The sequence below is a fragment of the Hemitrygon akajei genome, chromosome 10 (genome assembly GCF_048418815.1).
Source record: "Hemitrygon akajei chromosome 10, sHemAka1.3, whole genome shotgun sequence".
NCBI classification, from domain to species: Eukaryota; Metazoa; Chordata; class Chondrichthyes; order Myliobatiformes; family Dasyatidae; genus Hemitrygon; species Hemitrygon akajei.
Genome location: NC_133133.1, coordinates 12,288,685 through 12,305,361, shown reverse-complemented (window position 1 = coordinate 12,305,361; position 16,677 = coordinate 12,288,685). Strand labels below are relative to the sequence as shown.

General features: G+C 43.2%; 1 protein-coding gene across 5 annotated transcripts in view; it reads right to left on the bottom strand.

Moving 5' to 3' along the window:
- aff2 (AF4/FMR2 family, member 2) overlaps window positions 1-16,677 on the bottom strand; it is a 685,599-nt gene that overhangs the window by 262,888 nt on the left and 406,034 nt on the right. The window lies entirely within an intron of this gene.

Below are 16,677 nucleotides of genomic sequence, written 5' to 3'. Positions count from 1 at the left end.
CCATGATTGAGTGGATTTCTTCCAGGTGCTCAGGTTTCCTCTCACAGTCCAAAGATCTACCAGTTAGTAGTAAATCCTAAACAGGAGAGATTCTACAGAAGTTGGAAATCCAGAGCAAAACACACAAGATGATGCAGGATCTTAGTTGGTCAGGCAGCATCTATGGAAATGAGCAGTCGATGTTTTGTGCCAAGACCCTTTCTAAGGACAGGTTACACACACAAAATGCTGGTAGAATACAGCAGGCTAGGCAGCATCTATAGGGAGAAGTGCTGTCGACGTTTCGGGCCAAGACCCTTCGTCAGGAAGGGCCTGACAAAGGGTCTCGGCCCGAAACGTCGACAGCACTTCTCCCTATAGATGCTGCCTAGCCTGCTGTGTTCTATCAGCATTTTGTGTGTGTTGTTGTTTGAATTTCCAGCATCTGCTGATTTCCTCGTGTTTGCTCTAAGGACAGGTTAGTAGGTTAGTTGATCATTGTAAATTTTCCTGTGGTTAGACTAGGGTTAAAAAGATGAGTTGCTGGGCAGTGTAGCTTGTTGGGCTGTAACAGCCTGTTCTGCGCTGTATCTCTAAATAAACTAAAATAAGATAAATACTACTCTAACCCACAATAGTCTCAGTGCAGTGGGTAATCAATGCTTCTTCTGGAAGTACTTGCCTTGCTTGTTGAGTCTTTCTCCAGGAGCCTAGGAGTCTGAGGGGTGACCTCAGACCAGTGAATAAAATCACGAGAGGCATGAATATGGTAATAGTCACTTTCTTTCCAACCCCGAATCTAAAAACGGGCAAGTATAGATTTTAGGGTGAGAGGGGAAAGATCTGTGGTGCCACCTTTCACACAGATTGTGGTGAACACGTGGAATGTGCTTCCAGGTGAGATGCTAGTGCATTCTGTGTTGAGGGCATTCCGCAAGTGTTGCTACGCTTCCAGCAACCTTATAGCATGCCGACACTTACTAGCCCGAACGTCTTTGGAATGTGGGAGGAAACCAGAGCACCAAAAGGAAACCCACGTGGTCACAAGGATAAAGTACAAATTCCTTATGGTTCTATGCATCCACCACTCTCTGTCAACCTGCCTCTGACGTCCCCACTATACTTTCCTCCGGTCACCTTAAAATTTTGCCTCTTCATATTAGCCATTTAGTCCTGGGAAAAGTCTCCAGCTGTCCTCTCTAGCAATGTTTCTTATCATCTTATACATCTTGATTGTGGAAGATAATAGTGCTTTTACTTGTAAAAAAAAATTGTATAATTTATGGTTTTCTTGTGAGTGCTGCTTTATGCATGTAATGCTGGTACAAGTGAGTTTTTCATTGCATTTGAGCCCCCATGCATTTGTGCATGTGACAATAAACACGACTTTGATATTGGCTTTGACCTGTAGCGGCTACCGATCTACTTTGATCTACTTTAATCTCACGGAAGAGGAAGTACTACGGAGCATAGAACATAGAACATTACAGCACATTTACATTACAGCCCTTCAGCCCACAATGTTGGGCCTTCTAATCAATCAAGCACAGTCCTCAAATTTAGTTTCCCTTAGAAATTCATTCTTAGCTCATGTTTGTTTTGTGTAACCCCGATCCTGCTCAACAGTTGTGTAACACAGCCGATTCGAGTGACAACCAGCATCAAACAAGGTTCTGTCATTGGGCTGAAAAAGTCAGGTGAATGGAGAGAATGTTTTCCATTGGTTGGGGAGAGTGGGACAAGGGGGCGGAGTCAAAAAACAAACATGAAAGCACGACCTTCAACACTGAAATCTGAAACTTCAACCTACAGAGAGTGATGGGAAGACAATAAGACCATAAGGTATAGGAGCAGAACTAGGCCATTCTGTCCATCGAGTCTGCTCTGTCATTTCAACGTGGTTGATCCATTTTCCTCTCAACTCCTTTTGCCTGCCTTTCCTCCTAACCTTTGACACCCTGAAGCATTAAGAACATTTCAACCTCTGCCTTAAATATATCCAATAACCTGGCCTCCACAGCCACCTGCGGCAATGAATTCCATAGATTCACCACATTGGCTAAAGAAATTCCTCCTCGTCTCCATTCGAAAGTGACGACCCTCTACTCTGAGGATGTGCCCTCCAGTACTAGACATCCCCCAGCGGAAGTTAGGACTCTCCTCTGTGTGATTCCATATAACACATCAATAGAGGTAGATGCCAATGAAGGGATTTTCTGGACAAACAGAAGCAGTTCTACAGATGTTCAGCTGGTGCAACACTCACAAAATGCTGGAAGAGCTTAGCACGTGAAGCAGCATTTATGGAGGGGAATGAACAGTAGTCGCTTCGGGTCAAGATCCATCATCGGTTAGTGATAGGCAAAGGAGTAGCCTTGATCCCAATTGGGTAGCCTGATGATGCAATAGTTTTGTGTTGACCTCCCCTGCTGTCGATGTACTGTGTCAAAGATTGTGGTTCAATTCCACTGCTGTCTATAAGGATTTTGTATGTTCTCCCCGTGACTGCGTGGGTTTCCTCCAGATGCACCGATTTCCTCGCACGTTCCAAAGTTAAGGTTAGGGTTAGTACAGTGCGGGTACTGGAAGTGTGGCAATAGTTACTGGCTGCTTGCAGCACAACTTTCGCTGATTTCGTTTTATGTAAAACGGCGCATTTCACTGCACGTTTCGATGATTTTGATGTACATGTGACAAATAAATCTAATCTAATCTCATGTAGATTCTGTACATTCTCCTCATAACTGTGGGTTTCCACTGGGAAGGGGGAAGGGGGTGGGGACTGATGGGATTGTCCTACAGGAACTGGAAAGAGTGGCCATGAGAGAGTGTTCTCAGTAGTAGGAGAGTCTAGGGCCGGAAGGCACAGCCTCAGAACAAAGATACATCCTTTTAGATTAGAAATGAGGAGGAATTTCTTTAGCCAGAAGGTGGTGAATCTGTGAAATTTGTTGCCAGAGATGGCAGTGGAGGCCAAGTCATTGGGGATATTTAAATCAGTAAAGGTATCAAAGGATGCAATGAGAAGGCAAGAAAATGGGATAATAAAGCAGCCATGCTGGAATAGCAGAAAAGCCCCAATGGGCCAAATGGCTTTATTCTGCTCCTATATCTAATGGTCTTATGGACTAATGAGGGGTCAAATGGCTCCCTTCTATAATGAAATAATGAAAGAAAAGAAAAATAGAACAGAACTGAGTGTCCTGTATTGACTGGCAGAATTTCAACATGTAAGAACAACTTCTTCCCTTCTGCTGTCAGACTTCTGAATGGAAAATGAACCCATGTACACGACCTTCACTGTATTTTTGCTCTCTTTTTATGCTACTTATTCAATTTAATGTGGAAATATCCCATTTTTATATTAAGTTATTGATTGTTTAATTGATTGATTGAGACACAGCGTGGAACAGGCTGGTCTGGCCCTTCGAGCTGCACCGCCCAGCTACCCCTGATTTTACTCTCGACCAATCATAGGAAAATTTACAATGACTAATCAACCTACCAGCCAACATGTCTTAGGACGGAGGGGAGGAAACCAGAGCACCCAGAGGAAACCAACGTGTTCCATGGGGAAGATACACAACTCCTTACAGGTAACACAGGAATGAGGAAGCCCGCATGGTCACAGGGAGAACGTACAAACTCCTTCAATTCAATTCCCGCGCCTTTCTGTAAGAAACTGCAGGAACCAAAACACCAAGGAAATATCAAGCTACACCTTCTTACACCTTCTGGATTTACCAAGTTTCCTTTGCAAGAAGGCAGAGGATGTTGCAGCCACCAAGAATCCACAATCTTCAGCGTGATAACTTGTCAACTAATTTGCTTCAAGGTGTAGGTGATGAAGAAACATCCACCAATCTTGCCCTTATGCTATCAGGTCACCAATGCACAAGGTTCAAGGATCAGAGGCTTAAAGGTCAGAACACCTTCAACTAGAGCCTAGGACCTACCTTCTTCCATTGGGCAGCCCCTCAAACGCCTCTCCGCCGGTCCATCCACAAGTTTCGCTACAGCAAACCCCCACCCAACCTGGCACACAGTTGGATGCACCAGTTCTCCACATCCGCCTTCCCCCCCACCCTGCCACTGGGGACCTCGACTAAACTCACCTTGTCAATGCAGCAGGTGGCTTTTAATGTCAGCTGTGGAAGAGGCGACTGGGCAAGCCATGAGACCCCAGGTTTTGGTAACCTTACTACACCATTCTCAACTGTTTTGTTAAAGACCTGGCAACAAGTTCAGTCTGCATTTCTCACTAGCGTCAGCTTGGCTGCCTTCCAGCGGGGCTGCAGGAACCTTACGCTGCATTAAACAGGGACGGAGTGGGGTGTGTTGGGGGAGGTGGTGGTACGGAGAGATACAAATCTCAGGCAACCTGCACGTATATCTGATACAATTCAATGCTGATTTCTTTTTAAAACAAGGTATTAGAGATGAGACTACTCCCAGTGGCTACAGACTTCAAAAGCTAACAGCTGGAGCAATGAACGCATCTGCTGTGTTGTGCTTTCAAAGTCCTGCTTTTTTATCGGTCTTCAGCCCAGAAGTTGTCACGACAAGAACATGCTGTTCACTGCTAGGGAAAACAATCTGCTACCCTCACTGATGTCCTCGCGTTCACTCCAGCTGGCTCCTGCGAGTCTGCTCTACCACCAGACAGACCCACCGAGCAGGAAACACGGTAACAAGTATGAAATTCCATGAAAGAGACTCGAATCCTGTCAGGAATTTCTGAAGGGTATGCAACAACTAATGTTATCTGGCTTACAAAAAACAAAAATCAACGCAGCAGGAAATGAAGGCTAATTAATATAATTGTGACATGTTCCTAAAGCCATGAGCATCTTCTCCCTCTCCACTGTAATAGCTCTAACTAAAAAAAGCATTAGTTCATAAAATATTCCAGCTATATAGATAGGTTATTTATATAATTTTATATATAAAAACATATGTAATTATATACACAAATAAATAAATATATATAGGTTATATATATGTGTGTGTGTATTATATATTATATATGTATGTGTGTGTGTATATATAATATATACACACACAAACATACATACACACACACACACTGTATAGATATATCTATATACAGTATATACATCTTGGATCTCTCTATATATAGGATTCAATCATTTACTCAACTATTCAGGATGTACTGTTCATCAGCCTTGATGACTAAAGGCTGTGTTGCTTGGATACAGCTATTTTTCATCACCTCTTCCCACAGCTGTCAGTGCCGTGTGATTGACTCTGCCAATGGACACGTTACCCAGCTTCTAATGACGTCTGTGCAGTCATTTAAATGCACAACATGCACCCCGCGTGCAGCTAATGCGAGCTCCGTGCTAAAAAGCAATCTCCACCTGAGATATTTTCAACCTGGTTTTGCTGCGACGTTCAGCGTGAGCTGAGTCATGAAGAGCGATCGGTGAAGACTGGCTTGTCTGTTTTGAAATGCAGATGGGTTGTTGCAGTTATTAAGGCCTGTGAAAGCCTTATGGGGAACAGATTTGTGATATTCCTTCTGAACGTGTTTTGTGGTAACACATCTGATCTACATGCAACACATTTGCAACACAAGTCCTGTCTTTAATATAAAACATGAACACCAGTTTCTCTAACGTCTGGTAATTTCTACTCCCTCCCCTTCCCTCTTTTTCCACTCCCCATTCTGCCTCTCCTCTCACTCCTTCTCCTCACCGACCCATCATCTCCTTCTGACACCCCTTTACTGCTTCCCTTTCTTCCATGGTCCACTCTTCTCTCCTATCAGATCCCTTCTTCTTCAGTCTTCACCTCTTCCACCTTCCCACTCCTAAGTTCTTACTTCATCCATACTCCCTCACCCACCTATGTTCTCCCTCCCCTGGCCTCAACCTTGTAATCCATCCCCTCTCCCTACCTTCTCATTCTGGTTTTGTCCCCTTTTCTCTCCAGTCCTGATGGTCTCGGCCCAAAACATCAACTGTTTATTCCTCCTGATGAAGGGTTTTGGCCCGAAACGTCGTCACTATAGATGCTGTCTGGCCTGCTGAGTTCTGCCAGCATTTTGTGTTTTTATTAACTGTTTATTCCTGTTCTGCTGAGTTCCTCCAGTTCTTTGTGTGTGTTACTTAAGACTTCGAGCATCTGCAAAATCTCTTAACCTCCACCATCTCTTAAAAATGTCCTCGATGGTGGACAGTGTTGTATCCATGATGGAATTGACTGAATCTACAATCCTCTCCAGTTCTTGTGATCCTGCACATTGGAGGTTGTGAGTTCTGTGGGGAAGTCTGATGTCTATAAGTCCACGAGTCCAATGGAGGCTGGAGTCCCAGGGATGGCTTGTCATGGGTTAAAAGACTGTGTGTAAATGGGTAGGTGGGAGGGAGCGAAGGGACTTTATTGCTGTTGTTATTTTGTTGTTGTTCCTCTGAGCTTTGTGGACATACTACTTAGGCGCTGGAATGTGTGACATTCTTAAGTTGTGTTGGTTGTTAACACAAATGACACATCTCGCTATATGTTTTGAAGTACATGTTAAAGGGTGAGTAGAATGAACACACACCAGTCTTCACAGAGGGATCCGAAGTGTAAAGAGTAAGAAATGTCAAGTTCCTGGATGTCTACATCTCTGATGATCTATCCTAGGCCCAACAAATCGATGTGGCTACAAAGAAGGCACAACAGTGGCTATATTTCATTAGGAGTTTGAGAAGATTTGGTATGCCACCAAAGATACGCGCAGATTTCTACAGATGTACTGTGGAGAGCATTCTAACCTGGGTACTATCCTCTATAGTGTCCAGGACGTCTGCAAGGAGCGATGCCTCTATAAGGTGGCTTCCATCATTAAGGACCCCCAACACTCAGGACATGCCCTCTTCTCACTGCTTCCATCAGGAAGGAAGTACAGAAGCCTGAAGGCACAAACTCAATAATTCAGGAATAGCTTCCTCCTCTCTTCCATCCGATTTCTGAACAGACATTGAACCCATAAACACTACCTCACTACTTTTTAAAAAAATTTTTTGCACTACTGATACTTAATTTAACTATTTTGTACATTTACTGTATTTCAGTTTCTTCCCTCTATTATTATGTATTGCACTGTACTGCTACATTTGCCAGTGATATTAAACCTGATTCTGATTCTGAATCTGTTGCAACCAGTCAGAATGTTCTCCACCATACATCTATCAAAATTTGTGACCTGAAAGACGAGAACAGAATGTCTGCACCCAAAGGAGACATGTCAAACTGACCATTGGCTTGAGAACACTAAAGGTAGAGCTATAGTGAAATTATTGGATTAGTACTAATCCAGAGATCTGACTTTAATTCCCAGTAGGTACTGTGGAGAAGTTTAAGTTCAAATCATTAATTAAATTCTGGCACATAAACAAAACCATCAAATACCAGATGGTTGGAGATTCAGCCTGGAGATCTTTGACCAAGACGCATCTACTCTGTCACGAAGATGGCACCGTTTCAATGAAAATGCGGGAAAATTTGAGCTATTCTGATCAATATTTATCTCCCACCCAGTATCACTACCATCTCCTTCTCACCCTGGCTCTGTGACTACTCCATTTATTACCTTGGAGTGGTAGCTGCACTTCAATAAAAGTAAGACTATAAACACAGGAGCAGAGTTTGGTCACTTGCTCAATAGGTCTTCTCCAACATTTCATTATGGCTGAATTATCATCCCTCTCAACCCCATTCTCCTGCCTTCCCCTTGTAATCCTTGATGCCCTTCCTAATCAAGAACCTATGAATCTGCATTTTAAATACAGGTAGTAACCTGGGGTCCACAGACACACCAGTCTCTGGCTAAAGACATTCCTCCTCATTTCTGCTCCAGAGGGACAATCTTGTATTTTGAGGCTGTGTCCTCTGGTCCTGGATACCCCACTATTGGAAACATCCACCCCATGACCCCTACTGTCTAGGCCTCTCAATATTCGATATGTTTCAGAGAGGTACACCCTCATTCTTCTGAACTCCACTGCGTTCAGACCCAGAGCCATCAAATACACCACAGACATTAACCCTTTCATTCCCAAGATCATTCTCATAAGCCTCCTCTGGACCCTCTGCAATGCCAGCACAACTTTTCTGAGATGTGGTGCCTAAAACTGCTCATAATACTCAAAATGCAGTCAGACCAATGTCTAAAAAAGCCTCACCATTACAATATGTACTCCAATGCCTAGGGACATTGTGAATGCTATTGCAAATATTGTTTGCACTTACCTAAAAGGGAAGTAAAGTAAACATCGCCCTCCCCCCGACACACACACACACACACACACACACACACACAAAACACTGGCTCTGCTGTGAGAGGGCATCTTGACACAGCACCACCAGCTGAGAAGTGCCACGTAGCCTATGATCAAAGCAGCCGATCTGTTTCACTGCTCTTTCCCACCTACTTCAGCAACCTACGTGTAGTCTGCCTGTCACGGGCCAGTACATCAAAAGCTGAGGTTACTTTGTGTGGAATACATGAACACCATACCCGCTGAACAAGAGCAACAACAACGTACACTTACAAAGCACCTTTCTTCAGTACCACCCCAAAGAGATCCAGACAAGAGATTATCACACAAAACGTGAGAGCAAAACACCGAAGCAAATCAAACAGAAACAAAGAGGAAGGAGATGCAGAAGAAGAAAGGAGGGAAGGTGAAGGCAATAGGGAAGGAGGGAAAGGTGGGAAGTTAAGGAGTGAAGGGAAGAAAGGTGAAGGAAAGAGGGAAGGAGAAAAAGAAAGATGAAAGGAGGGAAGGTGAAGGAAGGAATGTGAAGGAAGGAGGGAGGGAATGAAGGAGAGAGTAAAGGTGCCAGAAAGATGGAAGGAACAAGTGAAGGAAAATGGAAGGAAGGAAGAAGGTAGAATGAAAGAAAGGAAGTAAGGAGAGAAGGTGCAGTAAGGAAGGAGGAGAGGTGAAGGAGGGTGAAGGCAGAGAAGGTGTGAAGGGAGGGAGGGAGAAGGAAGGAGGGAGAGAAGGAGTGAAGGGACAGAAGGTGAAGGAAGGAGGACAGAGTGTAGGAGGGACAGAAGGAAGTGTTACCTTTCCATTGGACCACCATATTCCCTTTAGGACTTTTCAAAGCAGTGTACAGTTCATGAAGCACTTTTAAATTGTACTTAGTCTCCAGATACGGAGATTGTGACATCCAGTTTGTGCACAGCAAGATTCCACATCCAGCAATCTGTGCCTGCCTGTGTACAGTTGTGTGTTTTGTTAATCAAAAAGAAATTTAATGGTTCGAACCAATGGTGAGCGATCACATAGGATCTCCCAGCACTGAACCTAGCTGCCAAGCTGCCTACTTGAGGCCAGTTCTGATGTTCCACAAGAGCCTGTTGTCACCCCAGCCATTATTATTCTATTATCACTTCCTCCCATTCATTTTTCTCCAGCCAGTGCACAACTCCCTTTAAATAAACACTCAGTGGCCACTTTATTAGATACACCTGTACACCTGCTCTTTAATGCAAATATCTAATCAACCAATTTTGTGGCAGCAACTCAATGCATAAAAGCACACTGACATGGTCAAGAGGCTCAGTTGTTCACACTAAACATCAGAAAGGGGAAGACATGTGATCCAAGTGACTTTGATATGGAATGATTGTTGGTGCCAGATGGGGTGGTTTGAGTATCTCAGAAACTGCTGATGCCCTGAGATTTTCACGGACAGCAGTCTCTAGAATGCACAGAGAATGTTGTATAAAAAACAAAACAAAGAAATACAGTGAGCAGCAGTTCAGTAGATGACCTTCAGTAGAGGTCAGAGGAGAGTGATGAGACTGGTTCAAGCGGAGAGGAAGGCAGCTGTAGTTTAAATTACCATGTGTTACAACTGTGGTATGCAGAAGAACATCTCTACATGCACAACACATCATACATTGAAGTGGATTGGCTACAGCAACAGAAGACCACATCTGGCTCCACTCATGTACCAAATAAAGTGAGTCCTGAGTTTCTGAGATCTATCTGCCTTGACGGCTCTCAGCAGGAGTGAGATTCATCTCTCTCTCTCTGGGTAAAGACATCTATCCCAAACTCCCCCTTCAATTTTCTCTGATCGTCCATTACATATGATCCCCACTTTCTTTTTTTACTTTCTCACCTGTTTACCCAATCAAACTCCATGATGAAGTAAAGGAAAAACTTCTGCCAACCACCTTTCTCCAAACCCCTCACTTTCCTCAAACCCTTTCCAGAACTGGCAGCCCTGTTCAACGTTCTCTCTCGGGTGTACTCATGTACGTGTACACACACCTGCTGCTACTGGCACTCAAAGGACTTTAAATTGCACACAAAAGGTTGATACCCTCATTGGCATGTTAAGTATACTTCACAATCGTATACAATCACATTTTCTTCTCCGGTTTCTGATGCGGACGGTGCCAACAACATGGAGTTTGCAATGATTTGTCTGCACATTTTAGAACTGGCTTACTTTTGTTGCTTTTATTGAAGAAATTATTCTGTGTGCACATGTTGTTGTCACTGGGCATAAAAATTGCACAGCACAACATTTTGCACACAGTGGTCATTACAAATTTAGAGGGAACATTGGCCCTGTTCCATTTTGCCTTTCACAGTAACTGTTCCAATTAATATTAAGTAGCCAAGTTTAAGATTGAACACACAAAATGCTGGAGGAATGCAGCAGGTCAGGCAGCATCTATGGAGAGTTCTAATGAAGGGTTGCAACCTGAAACACTGTCTTTTTATTCTTCTCCATAGATACTGCCTGGCCCACTGAGTTCCTCCAGAATTTTGTATCTGTTACTCTGGATTACCAGCATCTGCAGAATCTCTTGTATTGAAATCAAGGTGACTGGTTGTCCTCTGAGATCGCAACATCCCCATTTTTCATCTCTTGCACCATCGCTCACCAGTTTCAATAATTTCTCTCTGCAGAGGCAGAGTATAATCGTCCAGCTGTTCACACGGTCTCCTGTCCGTCCACAATAGCATAGGCCTAAAAATATCCATTGGTGAAATACTCGCTGGAACTAATGGCTTATTCCATTCTAGCTTGACAGCAACCAAATGATGTTTGTTGGGAATTGGTTTGCTTATTAAAACACAAGTACTGAGGATACTTGGGGACTATGAATACCTAAAGCAATTTAAAACCAGAATCTGCAACACTGGACTGAATGAGATGAAGTTTACAGTTCCTCTTAATGTCATCTTGAGAGGCAAATATTAACTGCAGCACAATGCAAATTATTGGATAAGATTAATTTACAGTTCGTCATTCATAATTTGCCTTAATAAGTCTGTGATTCTATTTTAACAGCTTCACAAAGAGTCATTACTTTAGAAATAAATAGCCTACGGTAAAAATAGCTAATAACACCATAAGACATCGAAGCAGAATTAGGCCTTTCGGTCCATTGAGTCTGCTCTGGCATTAAATCATGGTGATTTATTATCCCTCTCCACCCCATTCTCCGGCCTTCTCCCCGTAACCTTTGGACTGTTTATCCCACTCCCAACAGGGTGGAGGCTACACCAAACCACCAGACTCAAAAAAGTTACTTTTCCCAAGCATTAAGGCTGATCAACACTTCCAGCCACTAGCCCACCCCTCCACACCCCCATCATCACTACTTTATCATTTTCTGTCAGTCACCTTATGTATAGACTCTGTACCTACTATCACTTTACAGATGTACAGTCAATGGTTAAAAGGTTCATTTTATTAGTGATGCATGCAGAATACAACTCTGAGATCCGTCTTGTCCAGATAACCACGAAACAAAGAAAAACCATGGTGCTTGTTGAAAGAAAAGACATCAACCACCCCCTCACACACAAAAAAGAGCCGAGCCACCCCGATTTAATCCTAGCCAAATCACAGGACACTTTACATTGACCAATTAACCTATCAACCAGTCTGCCTTTGGACTGTGGGAGGAAACCGGAGCACCCACACAGTCAGGGGGGAACATACAAACTCATTATGGGCAGTAGCGGGAGTCATTGGTACTGTAAAGTGTGTGGCTAACCACTACGCTACTGTGCCAAACTTTATACTGTATTTTTTTTGTGTTTTTTTTTTAAATTACTGTGTCCCTTATCGTGTTTCTTTTTGTGCTGCATCAGATCCGGAGTACACTTGTGTACTGGAAATGACATTAAACAATCTTGAATCTTGAATCATATAACAAGTCTGTTAACTCAAAATGTAGCTTTATAGTTGTGAGGACAAGCTACTGACCCGATGGGAGAAGTATCTGAGGGGCAGGGAACAGACTCAGGACAATGGGTCAGTACTCTGATCAGCAGGATGTGACTAGAGGACGTTCCACAGGGATCTGTGCTGGTGCTTCATGCATTCACTGAATGTATTAATGACTTCTATGATGGATGGAGAGCCACGTATTGAAGTTTGTTGGTAGCACACAGAGAGCAGGAGAGCATTGTATAAATGGAAGCATAAAATGATATTAATAGATTAAGTGAACGGGCAAAGCTGTGGCAAAAGGACTTCAATGTGAGGTCATCAATACTTGACCATAAAATGATAGTCCAGATTAATTTGTAAATGGTTAAACGTTAAAAGCATTTGAGGTCAAAGATACTTAGAGACTCTGTACATATAAATAAATCATTAAACTGTCACGGGTGAGTATTAAGAACAATCAGGGAGTTAATGGAGTGCTGCATTTTATATTTGAAGTATGCAAAATCAGGAAAGGAATGACGTCTAGGCGTTGAGTGCAGGAGTTGCGACATTATGATGCAGTCGGTGAGGCTGTACTTGGAGCACTATTTACAGCTTTGGTCATCCTGTTATACAAAAAAATGTGTTTGAACTGGAGAGATTGCAGAAAAGATTTATGAGGATATGGCCAGGTTTAGAGGGCCTGAGTTACAGAGAGAGGTTGGCCGGGCTGGGTCTTTATTCCTCGGTATGTTGGTGGAATAATAGATTAGCATGGACTAGATAGGCTGAAGGGCCAATTTCTGTGCAATGGTGCTCTAATAACTAATGAGGGGTGACCCTATAGAAGTGTTTAATGTTAGGAGAGGCATTGATATGGTGGATGGTAACAGTCCTTTCTCCGTGGTGGGTGAGTCCAAAAGAAGGGAGCATAGGCTTAGTGTGAGAGAGGGAAGGTTTAAAATCAGAATCAGAATGAGATTCACGTTTCATTTCACTGGCATGTGTTGGGAAATTTGTTAATTTTGCAGCAGTAGTAAAATGCAATACATGATAATAGGAAAAAACTGTGAACCACATTATGAATATATACAGCATATATTAAATGGTTAAATTAAATAAATACTGCAAGAAAGAAAGAAAAAAGTAACGAGGTGGTGCTCATGGGGTCAATGTCCATTCAGAAGTTGGGTGGTAACGGGAAGAAGTTGTTCCTGAACCACTGAGTGTGTGCTTTCAGGCTCCTGTACCTCCTTCCTGATGGTAGCAATGAGAAGAGGGCATGTCCTGGGCTCTGAGGGGCAACTTTTGAGTGCATGAAACGAATGGCTGGAGGAACTGGTTAAAGCACTGTGGTGAACTGCATATACCTGTCTGGACACGCCCCCCGCCCCCTGCTGACTGCTCCTGTGGCTCCTCCCACAGACCCCTGTATAAAGGCGATTGGAGGCACTGCTCCTCCCTCAGTCTCCAGGATGTTGTGTGATGGTCTCTTGCTGCTGACGATGCTTTCTTCCAGCTAATAAAAGGCTACCTCGACTCACAACTTCGAGAGTTATTGATGGCGCATCAAGCACATACAAGAGTTTCATTTAAGAAGCAGTTGGGCAGGTACTTAGAGGGGAGTGTCTTGGAGAGATGTGGGCCGAGCGCAGGAAATTGGGATTAGCACGGTCAGCATGGACTGGTTGGGCCGAAAGGCTATATTCCTTTATACAAAGCCCAGATTAGAATAGTTCCAAACAGCATAGGCTGATGAATCTATCCCCACTGTTGAAAAGAGTGCTGAATTAAAACAGTGATACCTGGAACCCAAGGGTTAAATTGTGAGGTGACGTGGCACAAATTAAAGTTGCATGCTTTATTATTTAGAAGCTTAAAGGCTGATTCGATCAAAGTTTCCAAGACATTAAGTGGAACTGATAGGGAGATAGAGTACAATTATTCCCACTGGATAAGAAGTCTTAGACCAGTCACAGATTAGTGCCAGCCTTCCTGTACTGAAGTTCAGAAATAAGCAGAATCTGAAAGAAGTTTAGAACTCCCTCCCATAAACAGCTGACAGTGTTGAGTCAATTTTCATTTCAGAGGTTGCTGGATTTTTGTTAGCCAGAGGCATTATGGGTAGAAAGTACACTTAGTGGCCACTTTACTCAGTACCCCCTATCTGTCATAAAGTGGTCACTGAATATATTGTGGTCTTCTGCTGCTGTAGATCGTTCACTTCAAGGTTTGATGTGTTGTGCATTCAGGGATGCTCTTCTGCACACCACTGGTGTAATGTGTGGTTATATGTGTTACTGTTGCCTCCTGTCAGCTTGCACCAGTCTGGCTATTCTCCCCTGACCTTACTCATTAACACAGGATTTTCACCCACACATCTGCTGCTCATCGAATTTTTTTTGTTTTTTCTCGCACCATTCTCTGAAAACCCCAGAGCAGGGGTTCCCAACCTGAGGGCCTTGCTGAACAGCATTGGCCCACGGCATAAAAAAATATTTTTGTGCGTGAAAATCCCAGGAGATCAGCAGTTTCTGGGATTCTCACACCCTCCCCCCTCCCCCATCTGGAAGCAACAATCTTTCCATGGTCAATGTCACTGAGACCACTTTATTTCCCCACTCTGATGTTTGGTTTGAACAACAACTGAACCTCTTGACCGTGCCTGCATGCTTTTATGCATTGAGTTGCTGCCACATGATTGGCTGATTAGATATTAGTTTTAACAAGTAGGTGTACAGGTGTCCCTAATAAAGTGGCCACTGAGTGTAAGCTGCCACCATCTCTCTGAATGCTTTAATCGTCTCAGGGGTCTGTTTCTCTACCTTTAAGACACTGATACGTTAGATGCTATTAACACAATATTAATAGCTTTACTCATTAGAGTTCAGAACCTGAACCTTTACCCATGTTTCATATCCTCTACATAATAATATTGAAGTCTTTAGAAATTGAGGCTATTATCCTATTAGTATGTCAGGCCTAACAATCACCATCAATATCATGGCCTCATGTACTGGGGAGATAGTTACATGTTGTATTTTCAAAGCTAAATTAATCCTGCCTCATTATGTGGAAACTCCACACATTTCATTTTCGGATCACTGTCAGCTTTCATTCTTCTGTCAGGCTGACCAACCATTCTAGATGAGTATCTTCAGTGGAAGAGAACGGTTCCCTGAAATGCACTGGACATGCGGAGGTGTTCCCATTAGTGTAAGATTCTCAGATGAGAAGTGTTTAGTGCAAGATAAAGGAGCCGGACATTTAGAACATAGAACAGCACAGTATAGGCCTTTCAGCTCACGATGTTGTGTGAAATCTAAGATTAATCTCACCCTTCCAGTCCACATAGCCCTCCATTTTTTCTATCATCCATGTGACTCTCTAAGAGTCTCTTAAATGTCCCTCATGTATCTGCCTCCACTACCACCCTGGCTGAGTGTTTCATGCACCCACCACCCTCTCTGTAAAATCAGGATCAAAACCAAGTTTAATATTACTGGTATACTGCATTTCATAAAATTTATTGTTATACAGCAGCAGTACATTGCAATACGTAAAATAACTACCTCTGACATCTCCCCTATACTTTCCTCCAATCTCGTTAAAATTATGCCCCCCCGTCTTAACCACTTCTGCCCTGGGAAATAGTCTATGGTTATCTGCTAGATTTACAGTATACCTCTTATCATCTTGTAAACCTTCATCAAGCCACTTCCTTCCATCCTAAGAGAAAAACCCAGCTTGCTCAGCCTATCCTCAGAAAACATGCTCACTAATCCAGGCAGCATCCTGGTAAATCTCCTCTGCTCCTTCTCTAAAGATCCCGCATCCTTCCTATAATGAGGGAACAGAACTGAACACAACACTCCAAATGTGGTCTAACCAGAATTTTATAAAGCTGCAAATTTACCTCATGGTTATTGTGCTTAACCTTCAAATTAAAACCACGAAGTGATGAATCACTGGACTTCTCTACCCCAGAGGATTGTGGGCAGTGGATCACTGGAGGTGCATGCTTTTTGAGGTGTAATCTTGAAATTGAGGGTGAAGGGGAACTAGCATAGAGGAGGAGTAGTATAGATCACATATGATTTTTTGACTGGCAGAGAGGGCTTGAGAGGTAAGGTGGAGTACTGCTATCTTTTAACATTATTTAGATATGGCACAATTGCAGACCCAACACACCTGTGCAGCAAAATTACACCCACGTGGCCAATTAACCTACTAACTCATATACTTTTGTAATGTGCGAGGAAACCGAGGCACCCAGTGGAAATCCACATAGTCACGGGGAGAGCATACTAAGTCCTTACAGATAGTGGCTGGAATTGAACCCTGTAATAGCATTATGCTGCTGACCCACATCTTTCACTGTCATGTTTAAAATACACGTGGTTACGGGTGGAGCATACACACTCCTTACAGACAGCAGTCCCACCCCGTCCAGAACACAGCCTCTGCGAACCTTTTGCAGTATTTGGGCTGTGC